The 19,862-nt window shown below is 37.4% G+C and overlaps 1 protein-coding gene and 1 long non-coding RNA gene across 11 annotated transcripts in view; one reads left to right on the top strand and one right to left on the bottom strand.

Moving 5' to 3' along the window:
* LOC308194865 (uncharacterized protein) overlaps positions 1–5,903 on the bottom strand; it is a 124,259-nt gene extending 118,356 nt beyond the window's left edge. For 3 of the 6 annotated variants that reach the window (XR_013950942.1, XR_013950943.1, XR_013950944.1), the window contains exon 1: positions 3,432–4,510. The gene's annotated coding sequence lies outside the window, so the exon portion shown is untranslated. Of the gene's footprint in view, positions 1–3,431; positions 4,511–4,532; positions 4,618–5,772 lie in introns of those variants that run through there. The other 3 variants (XR_013950941.1, XM_080591406.1, XR_013950945.1) reach the window with 2 other exon arrangements.
* Positions 5,904–7,976: 2,073 nt separating this feature from the next.
* Positions 7,977–19,862, top strand: part of LOC308194868 — a 126,085-nt gene continuing 114,199 nt past the window's right edge. For 2 of the 5 annotated variants that reach the window (XR_013950949.1, XR_013950950.1), the window contains exons 1-3: positions 7,977–8,028; positions 10,515–10,607; positions 13,784–13,858. This is a non-coding gene — a long non-coding RNA (uncharacterized lncRNA). Of the gene's footprint in view, positions 8,029–10,514; positions 10,608–13,783; positions 13,859–15,143; positions 15,209–19,862 lie in introns of all 5 variants that reach the window. The other 3 variants (XR_013950951.1, XR_013950952.1, XR_013950953.1) reach the window with 2 other exon arrangements.

The following is a 19,862-nucleotide window of genomic DNA, read 5'->3' as shown; positions in this document are numbered from 1 at the left end:
AAAAAAAAAAAAAAAGAGAGAGAGAGAATGCTCTAAATTCACAATGTATGCCTGGAAAAATTATGTGGCATTTTAAGTAGAGAGGAATACTTAACTAATTATGAAACTCTTGGGAATGTTCAGCCAATGAAATCCAGTGATTGACTGCACGTTGCTAACCTCCTAGATTTAAATAGACATTGACTCACTGCAAAAGTGGTCATAGCAACAGATTGTTCCATGTGGAGTGGAGGAGGACGCAGAGAAACTCTGCACCTGAAATATATTTATACAAGCACAGACAGACACAGTGATATACATACAAACACTTACAAATGTGCTTTCCAAAAGCCATATAATATCTTTACAACCTGTTAAGAGCTTTGCACCTGGCAGTCCTGGGAGTCTATGCAATCAAGATATAAAAATAAGAATACAACTGTTTGGTTTTGCTGCATCATCTCATATCTTGACTTTGTTCTGCTCAGCAAACAATCTTTAAATCAACTGTAGATTAATCATCAAATTACATAACCAAAATTGTATGAGAGCAGGTTAATACAGTTTATATGTATTTTATTTATATATATATATATATAAATGAAATCTGAACTTGTAAAGAGAAAATTACTTCTGATTTACTTTTACTCCACGTTTTCTTTAATCAGAAGGGCTTGGGTTGCAAAAAGTCACATGCCAACCCATCACCCACACAGTGATATTTTAAATGCTCAGTACCACAGCAACATGATGCGCTCATCACTGATGAGTTCCTGAGGTAAATTGATTTTGAAGGCTCCATTTATGAGCCAAAATATTAAAAAAAAAAAAAAAAAAAAAAAAAAAAGTTACAGTGACAGTTTGGAACCAGGCAGTCCCATTTTGAGTGTGTATACCAATAAATGATAATTAACATATGTACATACCACCCTGTGAAAGAAAAATATATTGATTCAAAAACCAAAATACTTGAGCAGATGACATAGTACTGGAACCAGGTTCATGTTACCAGAATAATCCTACAGGAAACTTTTATGCTACTTGTACTTAGGGTACTTCCATAGTCTCCTTTAGCATCTGAATAGCTTAGTGTTGTTATGATTCTTGTGATAATAATATTAAAAATAATTAATAATCAATAATAACACCATTGTACACCTAGTGATCTAAGAGTATGGAAAAATGAATTGGCCAAAGACGCAGTAAGCATGGCAAGAAAAAGAAAACTTTTCCCATTACAGTTATGCTCTTGAAAAGTTGGACAATTTTTCCTCTGAACTGTTGCTGTGATACATGGATGCAAAATTATTACAAGAATGTAGAGTCTTAACCTGCTCACTGAACACGTTTTTCTTTAGTTGGGTGCACGCTAAACTGTGATCCTATGAAAGCAAATCACTCACTGATTTAATTTGGTTTCAAAACAATCCTACAAGTCTACTGACCTTTTCAGAATATGGAAAAGCTGGATCTAGTTTTGAATTAAAAATTTCCTAATAATGGACTGATTAAAAACACTGCCAATCAATTCTTGTGACTTTGAAATTTCTTTGCTAGAGCAATTCATTAATTTAATACGCACAATGGCTCACAGGCTTGGCAGACCAGAAGATACATGCCTGTATGTTTTTCTTTTATCCTCCCTATAAAGTATTTATAGATAGTGTGAGAACATGATAGGAGAAAAAAAGAAACAAAAAACATAACCTGTGAATCTCTCTGTAGAGTTTTCTTAGTAGTTATTCAGTATTGATAAGAACAGCTAACTGCTGGTGTTGTGGCATTCCCATATGATGACAATTACAGTGGTATTCTTATCATATTCATAGCCTGAGAAAGATACTTGCCCTCAAATCCTGTGAATCAGTCTATCAGAGTTCATTTACCCAGAGACAGAGTGCAGAAATTCCCCCAGAGGGAGAATGCCTGCTGATTAAAAAGGTGTCACTTCTCACACTGGTTGCTTTAATGATTCTAATAAACTTTGAGACTGTAGCTAGTCACATAATGTTTATACATATATATATATACATATATGTATAACACTACAATATATAGCATATATAATATATAGAATTACTATATAGTGTACATATATAATAAAGTTTAAATATTTTTATTAATAACTAGTGTTAGAAGATTCATTTTGCTTTACACATTTTTAGTATACATTCTTCCATGTTTTATATCTGAAGCCACCCTAGTGTAATCTGTAATATCTTCAGCAGTGAATTCTTATTAGTTAAGATTTAGAAAGTTTTTGGAAATGTGCCTACAAATCTGAGAACAATTTTAAGTCCTTAGCTCACAAAGGAGGAGCTTGCAAACTCTAATGGCATTACCAACAATAATCTCTAGTCCCCTTGGCATTCAGACCAATAGCTTCCGGGGTTTTCTCAGAGAGCCTATACACAGTGCTCCCGCGCAATAGTTGAAAGTATCTCTTACTCCTTGTATAGGTCCTATTCTTTTACAGGCAAATTCCAAATCAACTGTCTTGGAACCGTCTGCACTATTACTTTCAACACAGTTTAACCCTTTTTCCTTCACTGTTAGTGTTGGAAGGAAGCTCCGACACTGTCAGTCATTGTATTGTACTTAGGGAATGAGAGCAGCGTGGTGGTGCTTAGCTGCCCCTCACTGTGAAACCACTCCAGCCATACTGAGAACAATCCCTGCAGTGCTACATACCCAGCAGTGCAACTGGACCATTCAGCCACAAAAGACAATACGGGGTGCAATACTACGTGTACAGTTTCAGTAACAAGCCAAAGCACTTATTCCAGTTAAACTCTTTCAGGCACTCCAATGTAACAATAACTTACTACTATTAGAAAACGTCATCACATCATTTATGAAGCAAGGCATGTGTATACATAGTAATATAAAGCACTAATCTGTGGTGGTATTATGATTTATATCTGATCAAATTCATACCAAACTTGACATAAAAAGGTCTCAATCCAAACTCCATCTAAGCACTTGTTTGTTGTAGATCCAAAAATAATCTAGACACAGTCAAAGTATATAATTAGTTTCCTGGTCTGGATGTTATAGAAACTGCAGTACAATTCCAAATATAACCAACCATACTTTATTCAGAACAAACTAAAAATCCCTCAGATTTTATCCCTAGATTTTAAATATTATTTTCACATTTTTAGAAAAATTATAACATATTCAGAACTCAGAGATGAGTAGTAGATAAAGCTTTTGTAAATTTCAAACAGATTAGGTATACATGAACCTAAACACTGATGCCTGTTTATTTTTCCTTTAAGAGATCAATTTAGAGATAAGAGTTAATAATAACTTCAATAATAATAACAGTAATAACAACTTTTAAAGAACTAATCAGCATCAGTTAAAGTTGATGGAAAGAAATGCTTATGTCCGAAGCTGCCAGAACACAGCTAATCTTTTAGTACAGAGAGGGATTTCTCCATTCTCACCTTTTAAATGGGATAGATGCCTTAACCCACGTATTCCAAGGCTCAGGCTGAATGAGGTGAGGCAGCAGCAGGCATGGCCCCTGCCCAGCTGCAAAACCAAGCTGCAGTCAGCTCAGGTGGAGGTAAGTGCTGGTAAGCACCGAGACCCTGTGCTGCCAGGTCTATGCAAAGCCCGCTGCTGTCTTCTGTCAATGGCAAACATTGTGTTTAATGGGCTTTGGAAGGCACAGCTTGAGCATTTACAAGATCCATGTGGGGAGATGTTAAATATGTTAAGCGCTAAGATGTTTTTATGATCACTTTTTAGGGAAATCCTATGAGAAGAATAGATTCAAACAGCTCATGGTTTTGCTTACAGCTACTTTCACAAAAGTGCAAACATCACTCTTCTGATTTACCTATGGCTCAGTCTCATACAACTTGTCTTCAAAAACACTTTTCTAGAGATGCTCAAAGAAAAGCCCAAGACCTGAGGTACTAAGGTAGCATTACTCTGCAAATTCAAACAGAATAACCAAGTAGCAATGTATAGATTTTTATGGTTCTCCACATAATTGCATTATGCGTGGTGCCTTGGGACATATGCAGGCTTGGCAGAGCACACATTGTCTAGTCACTTTTCAGCAATGAAACCACAAACACGAAGTGTCACTTATGATTCAAGTGGTTCATAATGTACCAGTGCTTCAAGCGGATGAAATAATCACACATTATCAAAGTCAGCTATCAAGAAATCATCGTATTGTCTCCTTTTTTGCTGGATTGAGGTGAAAGCAACTAATTGATTTATTAACCAATGTAAGTCAATGGTTTATTCTTTTTTCCAGAGCAGCTGCCACCTGAATTTCCCTTTAAAAAGCAAATATAACAAAGGCTCGGTGAACTTCTAGTGGTTTTTTTTTTTGTTTCTTTTTTTTTGAGATTTTTGTATTTTTGGAACAGCATATGCATTTACTTAAATGAAATCTCAGTCTCTGGCCTCCCTCCAAGTTCTTAGGCATATCATAACATTTAGAAATGACAATTAAAGCATTTCATGATTTTAACTAATAATTTCTCTAAATGCAAAAGCATTAAAAGCAAATAAAAATAGAGATCTACCAAAATCTACCAAAGCAGAGTGATAGAAACTGCTTTTTAGTCCTCAGTTTAGTTCACGTACAAAGCCTGTAGTCTCTTTCAAAGCCTGCAAAAACAAAAACAAAAATTCTTTCCATTCAATTCAGGAGGATGAACATACAACTACGTTTTTTTGATTTCTAGAAGTATTGCAAGTCCTTAATTCTGGAAAGTACCTACTTCTAAGCCCTTATCATCTGATTTTGTTGATGATAACCAGAAATATTATCACCAACATTTCAGAACTTTATAATAAAAGACTAATACATTAAAAGTCTACCTAAACCCTCTACCTAAATCAAATATGCACATGCCATCTCTGCATGTCCACAAGTTGCTCCCTGTAAGTGAAAATATCACTCAATAAAACAAGAAAGGATTAATATATTTTTTTAGTAAAAAAAGAGAATTCCTTGGATTATTGCTACTAATAATTCTTTTGTCTAAACTCTCATATTAAAGCTTGTCTATTAGTAGATAAAAGATGCAGCAGATATTTGCTGAGTATATTTCCTTAAGCTACCTGCATGTTTTTAGAAAAAATCACCAGTAAAGCTAGAGTTTGTGGGCAGCACAAGACAGGATGAAAGAAATGACAGTGAACCTAGTGTTCAGGGTACACAGCATGGGGCAACTGCAGCCAGGAACCAGGCAGCACAAGAATTTGCTTGCTGACTGTAACTGCTCTAATACATTTTGTATACGTTACTACACAAATAGGTATAGGCATCCCGCAAATTTCTAGGGGCAATTCTAGACACAGGCTGGACACAACAACCCAGGAGGTGCTTTCCTGGGTCTGCCACATGCAATCTAGAATAAACTGGTCAGATGTGCAGTAACTGATGGAAGTATTTGCTGTAGTGACCAGGAAGCAGCAGAAGTTCACAGAATCACACAGAATCACAGAATCATCTAGGTTGGAAGAGACCTCCAAGATCACCAAGTCCAACCTCTGACCTAACACTAACAAGTCCTCCACTAAACCATATCACTAAACTCTAAATCTAAACATCTTTTAAAGACATCCAGGGATGGTGAATCAACCACTTCCCTGGGCAGCCTATTCCAATGCCTAACAACCATTTCCATAAAGAAGTTCTTCCTAATATCCAACCTAAACCTCCCCTGGAGCAACTTTAGCCCATTCCCCCTCGTCCTGTCACCAGGCATGTAGGAGAATAGACCAACCGCCACCTCACTACAGCCTCCTTTAAGGTACCTGTAGAGAGCGATAAGGTCACCCTTGAGCCTCCTCCAGGCTGAACAATCCCAGCTCCCTCAGCCGCTCCTCATAAGACTTGTTCTCCAGACCCCTCACCAGCTTTGTTGCCCTTCTCTGGACTCGCTCGAGCACCTCGATGTCCTTCTTGTAGCGAGGGGCCCAAAACTGAAAGAAATGGGCACCCGCATCCCTGCGTGGGCTCGAACCACCAGCCTTTCACTTAACAGCTGGATGCACTGACCAATTGTGCCACAGAGACCTGTGACATCCCTCAAAAATATGGAACACTTCATGAATTTGCGTGTCATCTTTGTGCAGGGGCCATGCTAATCTTCTCTGCATTGTCCCAATTTTAGTATATGTGCTGCCGAAGCGAGCACAAGGGAGGTAGGTGAGCAGCAAGACATCAGGCTCAGGATGGCAGATTTCAGCATGCTCAGGGAAGTGGTAGGCAGGATCCCATGGGATGGTGCCTGGCAGGAGAAAGGGGTCCAGGACAGCTGGTTGTTCTTCTAGGACAGCCTTCACAAAACACTCTTTAACAGTACATTCCAATGTGCAAGAAGCTGAACAGGCACAGTAGGTGGTCAGAGTGGTTGAATAAGGAATTGCTGACAAACACAAAAAGGAGATGGATGGAAGGTAGAAAAGGGCTACCAATGTGAAATGCAAAAGTATCAGCTAAATTTGAAGCACTGAACTTGAAAATGGCAAGTATGTGAAAGGCAGCAGGATGCAAGAGTTTTTATAGGTACCTCTGCAGCAAAAAGAAGACTTAATTTTGATGAAATGTCATTGATAGTTAAAGTACAAATTGCTATAGGTTATAGTTTCATCCAGCTATTAAACAGCCCCTACAAACTTGAATAGAATGGCAATCAATTATTCATTTAGGGACTGGTTATTGTGAGTGAGTTGTGGGAGGCTTAACTTTTTAAAAGCTTTAACCTTTAGCCTTTCACTTGAATTTTGAAAACACTGCATTTACTTGAGTTTAAGTTTGATATGAGTTTTGACAGTTTTTTTAAATTATTTACAGATTTATATCATTATTTTAAAAAATCATATAAAATACAATGTTCACAAATTCATGACATCCATATAATTTAAAAAGACAAATAATTAATGAAAAAATAGGCAGGGAAATAAGTTACATCTAGCTTTCTTTTTAAAAAATCTTTATAACATAATTACTCAAAATTCTCCATTCCAAAAAAAAAACCAACCAACCAAACAGCAACAACAACAAAAAAACATGGGATGAATTTTCCACTATGCCCACTGCATATCACCATGTATCCACACGCTCAGCTTCTTTCCACTTATTTAGAAGGATTTCCTTACACTGCAAGCATTCTCATGTATCCAATGGTTCTGTCTGAGATTCAGTTGTGCCCCCAAAATCTTTTCTCTAAATGCCACGAAGCATTGTTAAAATTGGCACTAAGACTAATCTGGCACACGTCAACACCAAATGTCATAGCTGCACATAGCTGGCCTGTAAATAGTTCCTCAAATGGCACCAGTGTAACCACGGTAATAAAACAAATAGGCTGCCATTAAATATCAAATAAACAGTCTGGAAAAAATGAAATATGCTACATCAAAAAATGCATTTACATTGTTTTGGGTGGGTGTGTGACTTCATAATTTCTAAAAGAAACCCCTCATCACATTCACAGTATCACATCATACAAAGATATGCCACTAGCTTAAACTATAATCAAAATTTTTACTTCTTAAAAAAGAGGTTTTGCTGGCAAGTAGTAGTTATTTTGAGTTGGTGAAGTCCATTGAACTCAGAAAATATGATGTGCTGTCACATCAACAAACAAAAGGTGGTTAGGATTTGATAAAAGTGTTGTCCTGAAGTAAGATCACAAATGAGACATGAAATTTAAATGACTGTCCTGGTTCCAGTTAGGACAGAGTTAATTTTCCCTCATACTAGCTGGTAGGGTGCTATGTTTTGGATTAGGATGAGAAGAGCGCTGATAACATGCCGATGTTTTAATTGTTGCAGAGCAGTGTTTACACCAGGCCAAGGACTTTTCGGCTTCTCGCTCTGTCCTGCCAGCGAGCAGGCTGGGGGTGCAGCAGGAGCTGGGAGGGGACAGACCCAGGACAGCTGACCCAAACTGGCCAAAGGGGTATTCCATGCCATCTGACGTCATGCTAAACAATATATAGGGGTGGCTGGCCGGGGTGGGGGGCCGGCTGCTCGGGGATAGGCTGGGCATCGGTCAGCGGGTGGTGAGCAATTGCGTTGTGCATCACTTGTTTTCTTACACATTATTATTATTAATACTATTATCATTATCACTATTATTATTATTATTGTTATTATTATATTCCTGTCTTAATAAACTGTCTTTATCTCAACTCACCGGCTTCACTTTCCCGTTTCTCTCCCCCATCCCAGAGAGGGAGGGGGGAGGGTGAGCGAACGGCTGTGTGGTGTTTAGCTGCCAGCCGGGTTAAACCACAACAATGACTTTGATAACAGTTTCTTAGAGGCCTGGCTTTCTATATTAAAACACTGATTTTACAATGGGATGTTGAATGATTTTTATTTTGAGTATTTTTATCTGTCTTAAATAAATAAATAAGAAATCTTTTCTCAAATAACTGGAAAGATGGATATAGGTGTCCACTTTATTTAAAATCAATTTCTTTTTAATGTGAGGTCACTTTCATTGGGTCAGGTTCTAGAGGTTCACCTAGAAAAATAAAGATTAATTATCACTCTAAGATTTGATGTCTTTTCCCACAAGGAAATATGCATAAAATTACGAGTATAAACTTGGGAAGATAAATTTGACATTCAGCATCTAATGAACATCCTGGGGGCAGAGTGTGTGTGGAGGGAACCGGACTTGGATCAACATAGTCAAAGGCACATGCCTCTAGAGCCAAGTCAATTTTGTTTGTTTCAATTCCTAGAAAGTAAAATGGGAAAACAAATATATATTGTGATCAAATGAATTCAAGTTGCTGAATCCCCTCATAGGATTTAGAGAGATCAAGTGAATTTTTATATAACAAAGCACTCACCGTTTTTGACGTAGGCAAAGATCAGATGTCAATTTAGCCAAAGTTTGGGAAAGCTGCAGCTGAAACCACTAGTGAGAAAGGAAAATTTATAATTTGACAGACAATCTCTGATAGATTAATCTTTTGTAAAGTGTGTTAGGACATTACTACCCTAACCTACGCCAAAGCCATTTCTGACAAACAGTGGTGTCCTGTAGAGAGAGCAGAGAATAGGCCATGTGTTCTTACAGTTGCTTTGGTTCTGACAGTATCACAGTCTGGCTGTGAGCATCCAGCTCTTAATAAAGTTTTTACTATGTCAAAGTGTGGCAGCTGAAAAACACGCTATTCTGCTGTAACTATTGAGATGGTGGTGATCTCTGTTAAAAGGGCAAGGTAAGCGCTTTAGATAAATCCACACCAGTGCATCTGATAGAATGTTAAATTAGTATTTCCCCTCTTTGACTGGACAAAGATTGTATTCTCCTCTGTTCTAACTGTGCTGTAAGCCCTTTTTAAACATTTGTCTGCACCTACATTTAAAGGGAAAGTGAGATATAACTGAAGAAATAATTTTAACTACTCCTAGAATTAAATATATTTTCAACCTAATTGTTTGTGCCTGCCTTCTCATACTTACATAATGTTAAACTCATTGTCCTTTTAATGTTTCATTTCCAAAGTTGTTGCTACAGGAATTAAAATATCAGTTAACTGCATTTTGGAATGTAGATGAGCTGTGACCTATTTTTTTTTCTCAGTGCCAAAAGCACTGCTTTTCAAAACAAGCTGTATCAAATCAAAGATTTGCTGAAATTTATTAAGGAAAAGTGTTCAGTTCTAATCCATCAATACAAGCACAGTCCTGTAGTTCATGGAAGTGAATACACCACAGTTCATCAGTGAATATGGTGGGTGTTTTGCTCATGTAAATAATCAACTTTATAGTATGTAAGACTATCACACTGATGTTTCTGTTAAAAGATTTCTCAGCTACTATGGAGAAGTGCTGTCCTTGTCACACAAATGTAGGTTCTGTGGGTACCATTCAGAGATAAAAATAGCATTTTTGTCCATTCATTTAAAGCAATAAAAATCCATCAGCGACATTTGCAAGAAATAATTTCTAATCAAGGTCTGCCTTTCAGGCTGAATAATCCAGTAACAGTGATGAATTACATATCCATGCAGATTAGCAGACTTTACTGACTATTTTGAAATAGTAGTTTCATGGCTGCGTTGACCCACAGAATGAATAAACTTAACAGCTGAAAGGAAGGTAGTTAAGCACGATGGTATGCAGGAGATCAAGTTTTTCCTCAGGCTTACTACTGGCAATTTCTGGTAGCAATTCTCTATGCATCAGTTTGGTAATTATAAACATGAGATAAGTATTATTTTATTCTGTTATCCTGTCTTCTCTGTTCAGATTGTAAGCTCTTCAGGACAGAAATGTGTTCATATCTATCCATACACTGTTAGATCTGTGTATATCTATACACCATGTCCAAGAACTATGAATAACTCAGCAAGCATGCTTTACTTACACTTGCACTTTAAGAAAAAAGGGAAGAAATAAATTAATTAAAATCCTGAAAAGGTGTAAGGATTTGATGTATTAAGTGCAACTGCAATGCATTAATAACTCTGAAGTAGAGTTATAAACATTTCCTGGATGGATTCAGTATTTTTTTTCTTTATTTCAGAAAGAAAAGAGAAAAAAAATGTACCTCAGTGAAGTAGCTGGAAACAGTCTAGAAATCAGTTTTTCCAGAGACAAGATATTCCTTCCTGCAAAGGTACTATAGTCTTCACCGTAGTTTTCTGAGTTTTGTGTAAAAGTGACATTTGCCACTGTACTCTTAGGAGGTAATCTAATCCACAGAAAGTGATACTGCACACTAATATTAAGATACCACAGTATACTGTTGTCTGGATTTCAGCTTGATTGATCTTAGGCTGCTAACTTTTGTAATGAGATATAAGCAAAAACATTCAGAGGAAAGATATCTGTAAGAAATATGACTCCTCAATGCTAGAAAACACCACCAGTCATCTAGGGCAAAAAGAAAAAGACATACCCTTTCCCTTTTCGTATGAGTAATGACGGTACCAGCTATCTTATTTATTATACTTCCAAATGTGTATAAGTTCTCATAACTGTGAGATACTGAGATGAGCTATAGAATTTTTGTATTGATTAGGAGAAAAATAGTAATCCTAGACAAAGTACAACTATCCAGAATCAATGGTGATATGGAATTCCATAGCCAATCTTTATAAAATTTGTGATGTATCATAATGGTTCCATTATAATCCATTGGTATACTTGTATCAGACTTGCTTTCAGCCAAGAATTATGTTTTGTCTTATGTATTCAGATAATTTACATAATATTACAACATACGACACCCAATTTGCCATTTCTCATTAAATATATAATATATATATTATATAAATATATATAATATATAATTGGAGAGCTGGGCAATTGCCAAATATATTAAATTTAACAAGATCAAGTGTTGGATTCTGTACCTGGGAAGAGGCAACCCTGGCTGTACATACAGACTGGGGGATGAGAGGCAAGTTAAACATGAGCCAGCAGCGTGCCCTGGCAGCCAGGAGGGCCAACCATACCCTGGGGTGCATCAGGCCCAGCACTGCCAGCTGGGCGAGGGAAGGGATTGTCCTGCTCTGCTCTGCGCTGGTGCAGCCTCACCTCGAGTATGGTGTGCACTACAATATAAGAAGGACATAAAGCTATCAGAGAGTTTCTAAAGGAGGGCTACGAAGATGGTGAAGGTTCTAGAGGGCAAGATGTATGAGGAGCGGCTGAGGCCCCGTGGTTTGTTGAGCCCAGAGCAGAGCAGGCTGAGGGGAGGCCTCATGGCGGCCTGCAGCTCCCTCACGAGGGGAGCGGAGGGGCAGGCGCTGAGCTCTGCTCTCTGGGGACAGCGACAGGACCCGAGGGAACGGCACGGAGCTGGGACAGGGGAGGGTCAGGCTGGGTGTTAGGGAAAAGTTCTGCACCCAGAGGGTGGTCGGGCACTGGGACAGGCTCCCCAAGGCAGTGGTCACGGCACCAAGCCTGTCAGAGTTAAAGAAGCATTTGGACAATGTTCTCAGATGCATGGTCTGATTTTTGGGTGGTTTTGTGTGGAGCCAGGAGTTGGACTGCACGAACTTAGTGGATCCCTTTCAACTCAAGATATTTTATGATTCTATGAACAATCCTTTGAGAACAACTACCTGTTACATATACCATAAAAACAGTTAAACGTGACAGCTTCTACAATCATTTTCGCATTAGACTTGAGTTCAGTAGTTTGTAGTAAAAATGGTAAAAATACAGTTATGATCATTCAGAATCAAAACAAGTTCATCAAAAGAATTTTCTTTGGAATTCGGAGAATTATAATAAGCAGTTTTGTATCTGTCTCCAGCCCCTACACATTCTATTCAACCTGCAGCTATTTTTCTCTTCAGTAGTAGTAAACAAAGAATAAAAATATCTGTCAAAAATGGTTTTCTTAAAGACCTGTCATTATAGGAGATTCTGCTGAAATCCCGTATAACTCAGAACAGGCCCTCAAAGATCAGAATTTTAAAAAGGGAACTGTAAATAAAATTTTAGTTAACTTAGTATTATACTTTGTTTTGTTCTGTCCATACTCCATCTTGCTTCTGAAACCTTTTCCAACATTGTATACACAAATTTTTCTGCCTTCTGGACATATTACTTCCAGATACTTCTGGTAATATGAGACTCGAAGATACTGTGCATGTGCTTTGCATATTAAGCCACGATTGTTCTACTTATCAGTATTTCTAGAGGCTTGAACAAATATATGTCATGTGAACAAGCCCCTATTAAATCTTGTTTAAACCTGGCATGAAGTTCGGTATCAATATCATTCAGGTTATTCTTATTTGTGTATCAAAATGATTGCAAAATTGAACAGATCCTTTTTAGCCAGCTCAAAAGCAGTCCGTAAAATGAAAACTCTAGTGGGCAAATCTTCCAAACAGAGGCACAGGCAAGAATGAAGTACTACAATCACCATAATAAAAGGAACAAAGATTCCATTACAGTACCACAGAAGGATACAAGGAAGAGAGCCAGAGGGCAGCTAGATGGAAATTTTAACATAAATTTTAACACAAGGTGGGAATATCTGCCAAGAAAGGCAAGACAAGGCAAGATTATGATCTAGCCTTGCAAAAGGCAAATGCCTTTTTGCCTTGCAAAATTATGATCTTACCTTGCAAGGTAAAAAGGTAAAATATGTAGCCAATACAATTAGTCAGAAATTCATAAGTAAAGAACGGTGGAACTATAGCTGAACAGAAATGTTGCTGTTTACCAACACATGCAGAAATGAATAACTTCTGAGGGTCTGAACAAGCTGCTGAGAAGAACAGAGAATATAATGATAAACACTGAAATAAAAGGAAATTGATAAATTCAGATATTTGAAGAAATGTCATTAGCCTAAAATATTTACTTGTTATTTGAATTAAAACACTAATATAAGTGTGATCTAGACATCTGTGTGCAGGGTTAGGGTCCCTAATATGTGACTGCTTATTGCAGAAAGTATAAGATGTTCTTCTTTAATTCCTTTTATATCACCAATATGCAGTGATTCTTTTAACTGAAAAATGAAAACTGTCTTAGCATCTTTTCAGCTTATAAAAACACAGCAATAAATGTGAATTTGTCCAAGACAGTGAAGCAAAACAATTATTGTCTACCTAACAGTAACTAGCCCTGGTTGTAATTGGGATTGAGGGTTCTTCTGAAACTAGAGATATTGTAATCATACTATTTAAATCAGCCTTAGAGAAACTTAATATCTACTACAAAAAAAAAAAAAACTTTTAAAAAAAGATACAATATTTTCATCTGAATGAATAATTCATAATGAATACTATAATTAGCTAACTTGCTTATTTCTTTTTTCTGCTCAAGGTTTGTCCAGGAACAGATTGTCACTTTCACACATTTGGTTTTTATTCAGAATGATTTTTCTTAATTAATCCTTGGGTGAGTAGTTGTTTGTGAAAAGTTATCATGAATATACATTTCTCATGAATTCAAATTACTTTTCTTTAATGCTTTTTTGTGTGTGTGTGTGTGTGTGTGTGTGTGTGTGTGGTAAAAGCATTTGGTTTCTTTTTGGGTGAGTAATTTTGTGGGGTTTGTATTGATAAGGATTTTAGGAAAAGTTTTAGGTACCTGTTTCAACACTATATGTATTGCACATACTTATAATTAGCATAATAATATTATATTACTATATTAATAATTATTAATAACAAACAATAACAAACGTATGATTATACTTATTTCACATAGTTATAATACAGTAACTGCATAGGAATAGATGCCTAAATAACTAGACATCAGTGATGAAAAATAAGAAATCTGAGTCAAAGAAAGTTGCTTTGATCACAATTACATTGCAAATAAAGAAAGATGCCTTCTGATTTTGATTATTACAGTTTCTGACCTGCATCCACCATTTTAAACACAGTTTGTTCTCTATAAATAGATGGGATGGGTGAATAGATAAATAGAAGCATCCCCGTGCAATCACAGCTGACCTGTGATTTTCTAACACCTTCCCAACCCTACTGCCTTGTTTGTGTATTAATGTGAGATGACAAGACTTCACAGGCAGATTAGAGATTAATATTTTGTGGGCATGTAGATACAGATTCACCATATGAACTGCCCAGTATCTACATCAGTGTTTTGTAACTAGTCATCCAGACCTTTTCTTGCTATTGGAAATTCCATGATAAACTGGGGTGTAACGTTGTCACAAAACACTCAACACCGCAGAATCAATGTTAACTACATTGCAGTACATGACTGCAGCACACTCTGGGTGATTCAGAGGTCCTGCATTTACATAAAAGTAAGTCAATGAAGTTGTCATGAATATTAGTGTAGGCAATGTTAGATGTATATAAATATATATGCAGGATGAGAAACATATCCTGGAAAACTGCTTAGTTTGGTGAAAAGTCCTGGAAATCATGTAACTACAATGCAGACCACTTCCATCTTCACCAGCAGTAATCTTACACTGAGCTCACTAAATAAGGTTGGACCTTTGCCTGTAAATTTAACAGGATTACTTCATTATTTTTACATAGGGGAATATATTTTTCCAGAAATACAAACTCAAAAGAAGTGGAAACAGTTCCATGACTACAAATGAGTGAATGAAAGTTTTCGTAAACCATGACATTTTAAAGGTAGCCTGTCTCTTCTTGTTTGTCCTTCCCTTCCCTTTTTTATTTTTAAATTCTTATTTACAAAGGTGTTCAGTGTCCTGCTAGCTGTGAGAACAAGACAGGCTGGCAGAGCATGATGCTTTTGAAAGTTGTAAGTACTAAATACGCTCTCATAAGTCTAGAAAATCAATTTATATGTGATTCCAAATGAAAGCATAAGACTTGGTAGATTTAACTAACAGAGCTATCAGAAATAAAACATTCACTTTTTAAATGTACTTGATTTAAGAGATATAGCCTGTGTTTACTTTGTAGCAGCAATTAAAATAAGCCTTAAAATAAGACTGCAAACAATTTTCCAATAGATCTAAGTATAACTTTTTTTCTATGTGTAATCATGAAGTCAGTAGATATTATATTTTTCTACTGTGCTGCAATGTTTTCTTACACAGTACAAGAGAGACCAAAAGTAAATGTGTAGCTTTAAACCCTGAACTATGTCCGGTAGAAACAGTGAAACAGTGGAAATACCATGTATTTCTTCAGTAAAATAGCATTTTTTTTAAGCTTCACGTTACATAAATCACCGGGGATGCTTCTGCAGTGCAAAAACACCATATGCCATTAATTCATCTCAAAAAAAAACCTCAGGAGCATTTAGATTACAATGTGGAATTAAGTTACCTTGGATGTAGCATCCAGCTGGAAGACAAAACTGAGACTGAAGCTTCAGAAAGTGACGTCCCACCTACAGGGTCTGACAAAGGCCTCCCTGGTTCAGCATCTAGGCTGTAATAAGGGCTACATCAAACAATTCCTGGTACTGAAAGTTCCTGACTGATCCCAATGTGCACTCTGATGGCCAGAGAACTGAATGTGGTGGACTGGAAAAGAAACAACTGCTAAAACACAGCTATACAATGACAGCACTGAGATGACAGCTCCAATTAAGACTGCTGCCAAAATAGTCCTCCGGAGGTTGGATAATTTGCTAGAACTGTTGCTACCCTGCTAGCAAGATCAGTTCAATCTTCTTTTACAATACTGAAACAAAGGCACATTAACATATGGTGCAGATCTGTATTATCTGTGCAATTCTCAGCTTTAAAAAAAATTAAGTGGACTGGCTTTTGCAATGACTAGGAAATAATGACCTTCAAGGATGAGCTTCCCTTTACTGCAAGATTACCTGGTTTAGGTCTGACACACTCTTCAGAACTACAATGATCAAAAGCCACATCTAAAATACTTCTTTTTCTTCTCTGGAAGAGAACCTTCTCATTCTCATTTGCTAGTACAGGCACAGCTGAGCAGGCTAGTATATAAAGCAGTTGAAGAAACAAACAGAAAACCTTCAAAAATCTAAAAGAACACATCTCTCACTTTATCCCCCCCAACAACAGCATGTCTAAATACCACAGATGTAAGGAGCTTCTACTTAATTGGCATAACTTAAGACCCATAAAAAATTTGCTAGTAGTGTTTCCTTCTTTCCTTCTCTTTTTTTTTTAGTAGCTGCACAAATTAATTAAAACCCATCCTGATTGGCATTGACTTTCTTTAACTCCTCAGGTTAAAAGAAGTCTGTGGCCACATCTCCCTCACAATCTTTTATCTAGCTGAAGTTTTGCTGTGCATGGCTAATAACTTCCTCCAATGTTAGGAAGACAGCTTTATGTTGTCTCTTTTTGTGAAAGAAGGAACAATTTCTTTATTTAAAATAGTCCCCGTAAGCAACATCCTATACCTTCAGAAATTTTCATGTTTACACAATCCCAAGGCTAGCAAGATGACTTGTAAGGGCTGTGTCTGTATGTCTTTATAAATGCAAGCAACATATCAGACTCTGTGGGTTCCAAAATATCTTGACATTTTAGAAATTACTTTGCAGCAGCACTTTTTACTTTAATATTAATTTCAGAACTGTGAAAACCATGTTCCTTAACAAGGGGCCTGGTGACTGGTTCAAAAAATTTATCCAAGTGAGTTGGCATTGTTTGTATTACTTTTTCTTCAGTAAAAATACTTGTCAGGGAACATCCTCTCCCATTTAGTCTTTTATACTTAAGGCTTGGGCAAATTTGGCTAGAATTGGTATCATTATAAGGATATCCTTAAATCCACACATACATCTGGAGAACTATTCTACATTTACCAACCTACTGTGAATAGGATAGCTGAAAGTTTTGTTTCTTTGGAAAGTTATTTGCACTTATTTCTCTAGATATCATATGCTAACACCTGTCACATTATCAGGTTTGTTTGGTTTTTGCAGCCTCCTAAAAGCCTCAGAAAGCAAACAATATTCTTTTGATTGCAGAGGCTGCACAGACATTTTTTTATCTCTCAGCTTTGTGCAAAATCTCAGTACCCCAATTTCTTTCTGATAGTGAGGATATGAAGAGCAGATGGCAGCCTGCCCTTTTCTCATGGCACCGGACCTGCACATCTGAAAACTTGCTGCGTGTGTGCAGAATATCGTGACAAATTCTGTTCATATCTCCCCTCTGTACAGGGGATGCTATATATGGACAGCATTTGTTTAGTTGACTCCTGCTGACCTGTATAGCACTGCAGGCAAGAAAAGCTTTTGCCAGCTTGTGGTGAGATGGTAAATTCCCAGTGTGGACATATCTCCTTAAAAACTGTATAATTGTGTGGGGGCAGTAGCTCAACCTTAGTGCAATTATAAGAAGGCATCTGCCCCCTACGGCATGAGAGACTGACTACCATTTCTCACTCCCAGTAAGAGTGTCATGTTTGAAGAGTTCTCTGACCCTCAATTCAGGACTCATGTCAGAGGAGCAATGTACATCACAACTGCCAGCCTTGGGATTTTGGTTGACATTTCCATCTTAACACTATTAATACATATTACATACATATTAATTACATACATATTAATACACTGAGCTTCAAAAGTCTAGGAGCAGGCCTGCGATCCAGACTGCAACCTAGCCCTTTTCTGAGACTGGCACAAGGATTATGTTTTGCAGCACTAATTAAGAATATCTTGGGTGGTTAACTCAAAGCACTGCTATGCAACAAAGTATCAGTGTAACAAATATCTTTCGTTATATTTGAAACTAGCATGTTGTGCATCATAGCATGTTAACAATCCCCCCCCGGTGTCTGTAACAGCCATGCCAATACAAAAGCGTGGTGTGTAGGGGAGGTTGTGTTGCTGTGGCAGCTGGAAAGGTTCTCCTGGCAGCCTATGCTACATCTCCAGCAGGAGCTATGCCAGCGTGGCTATACTAGGAGCAGCTTTGTAATGCAGATGTGTTCTGAAGTATCAGTGGAGCATAATGCCTGGAAATCGAAAACCTTCTGAAGTTGGTACTGTTGCTGGCAGAAGAGGGATGCTTTATGTTTTAAATAATATTAATTCTTTGCCAGAAAATGTGGAGCCATGGAAATGACATTGCAGGGCATGCTGGTACAAGCCTCTTGGGCATTGTGCAATTCCATCCAGATACCATACCTGCTGCAGGACAAGTTCACTTTGCAGGGTATGTATGGGGGTGTATATTTGTTTAGGTGCCTTCTGTTTTGAACCCAAGGCAGGGATATTTGCACCATATGGTCTTCTGAAGTCCTCAATAAGACTACAATTTGGCAGCTGTCCCTTTCTCATTTCCAGAGCTCTTTAAAAACTTTAAAGGAACCTGATACTATATTTCAGATGGTGACAAGGAAAAAAAAAAAAGAGTAAGGAAAGAGTTCATCATATTTCATCATAAACATGGGGAAACCACATCCGAATGTTGTTCACTAGAAGGCTGAAAAGCAGATTAGCAAATCTGCAAGTTAGCACTGATGTTGAAAACACTGATAAAAAAATCATTCAGAAAATTATCTACCAATATGGATCAAAGACTTAAAACCTTTACAGCCACAATATGAAACATATGCATGCCGAAAAGATATATTTGAAATGACAGTACTTATGACGTTCCTGCCTCAGTCCTAAGACACAGACCTGGAAGATGGGCAAACATAGGTAACAATGCAAAGCCTTTAGCTTCTTTTCAAAAGGGGTAATCTGCAGTTTCATCTAAAGATTAATTTACAACAAATAAACACCACAATTTCTGAGACAAGATGGGAGGATAGGAAAAATTATTTTCTTTCATCTAGGCTTCTTTCCCATCTTCAGCACGCAGGGCAAATCCCCAACAATCTACGTAACATAGTTCACACTACTAAGAGCCAGTTAAATTTTTACAGGGTATATGAAGAGCATGGAAAACTGGAGGCCTATTTCAGACTAAAGGCATTGAAAGGTTGAGAGCTGACAGCCACCTTGCGTGGTGTACTTGTGATGAAGTGGAGCAGGTGCATGGCCTAGCCTCAGCTCAGACATAAGGGATGAAGTAGCAATGTTCCACATACAGGAAGGAAAACCACCTCAGTTGAGTGTACACTAGGGAATATACTCTGTTATCATTTGACATAATTTACTGTCTCCAAATAGAGAAATCCCTTTGCTCTTGCAAATCCCACCTCTTAGCTCATATACAGAACAGATTCAATATGGGAAATAATATGGGGTCATAGAAAAGATGTTGCAACTTGCCTGCTTTACCTTGTATATAACATACAGGCTGGAAGAGCAAATTAAATTATTGTTATGAGATTTCTTACCACTGTGCATAGTTTGATTGGCTTTATTGCCTCCTCCATTATGATTCTGTATGTCTTGCTTTGCTACAGTGTATTGTACGTTCCCAACATACAGGCGAGGCAATTTATTTGGGGAGGGCCAGGACATGGACATGTCAGATGGGACATGTCAGCTAGGA

This window comes from Anser brachyrhynchus, assembly GCF_964034855.1.
Source record: "Anser brachyrhynchus genome assembly, chromosome: 4".
In the NCBI taxonomy this organism is placed as follows: Eukaryota; Metazoa; Chordata; class Aves; order Anseriformes; family Anatidae; genus Anser; species Anser brachyrhynchus.
The sequence above is the reverse complement of the archived record's forward strand: the minus strand, read 5'-3'. Positions and strand labels throughout refer to the sequence as shown.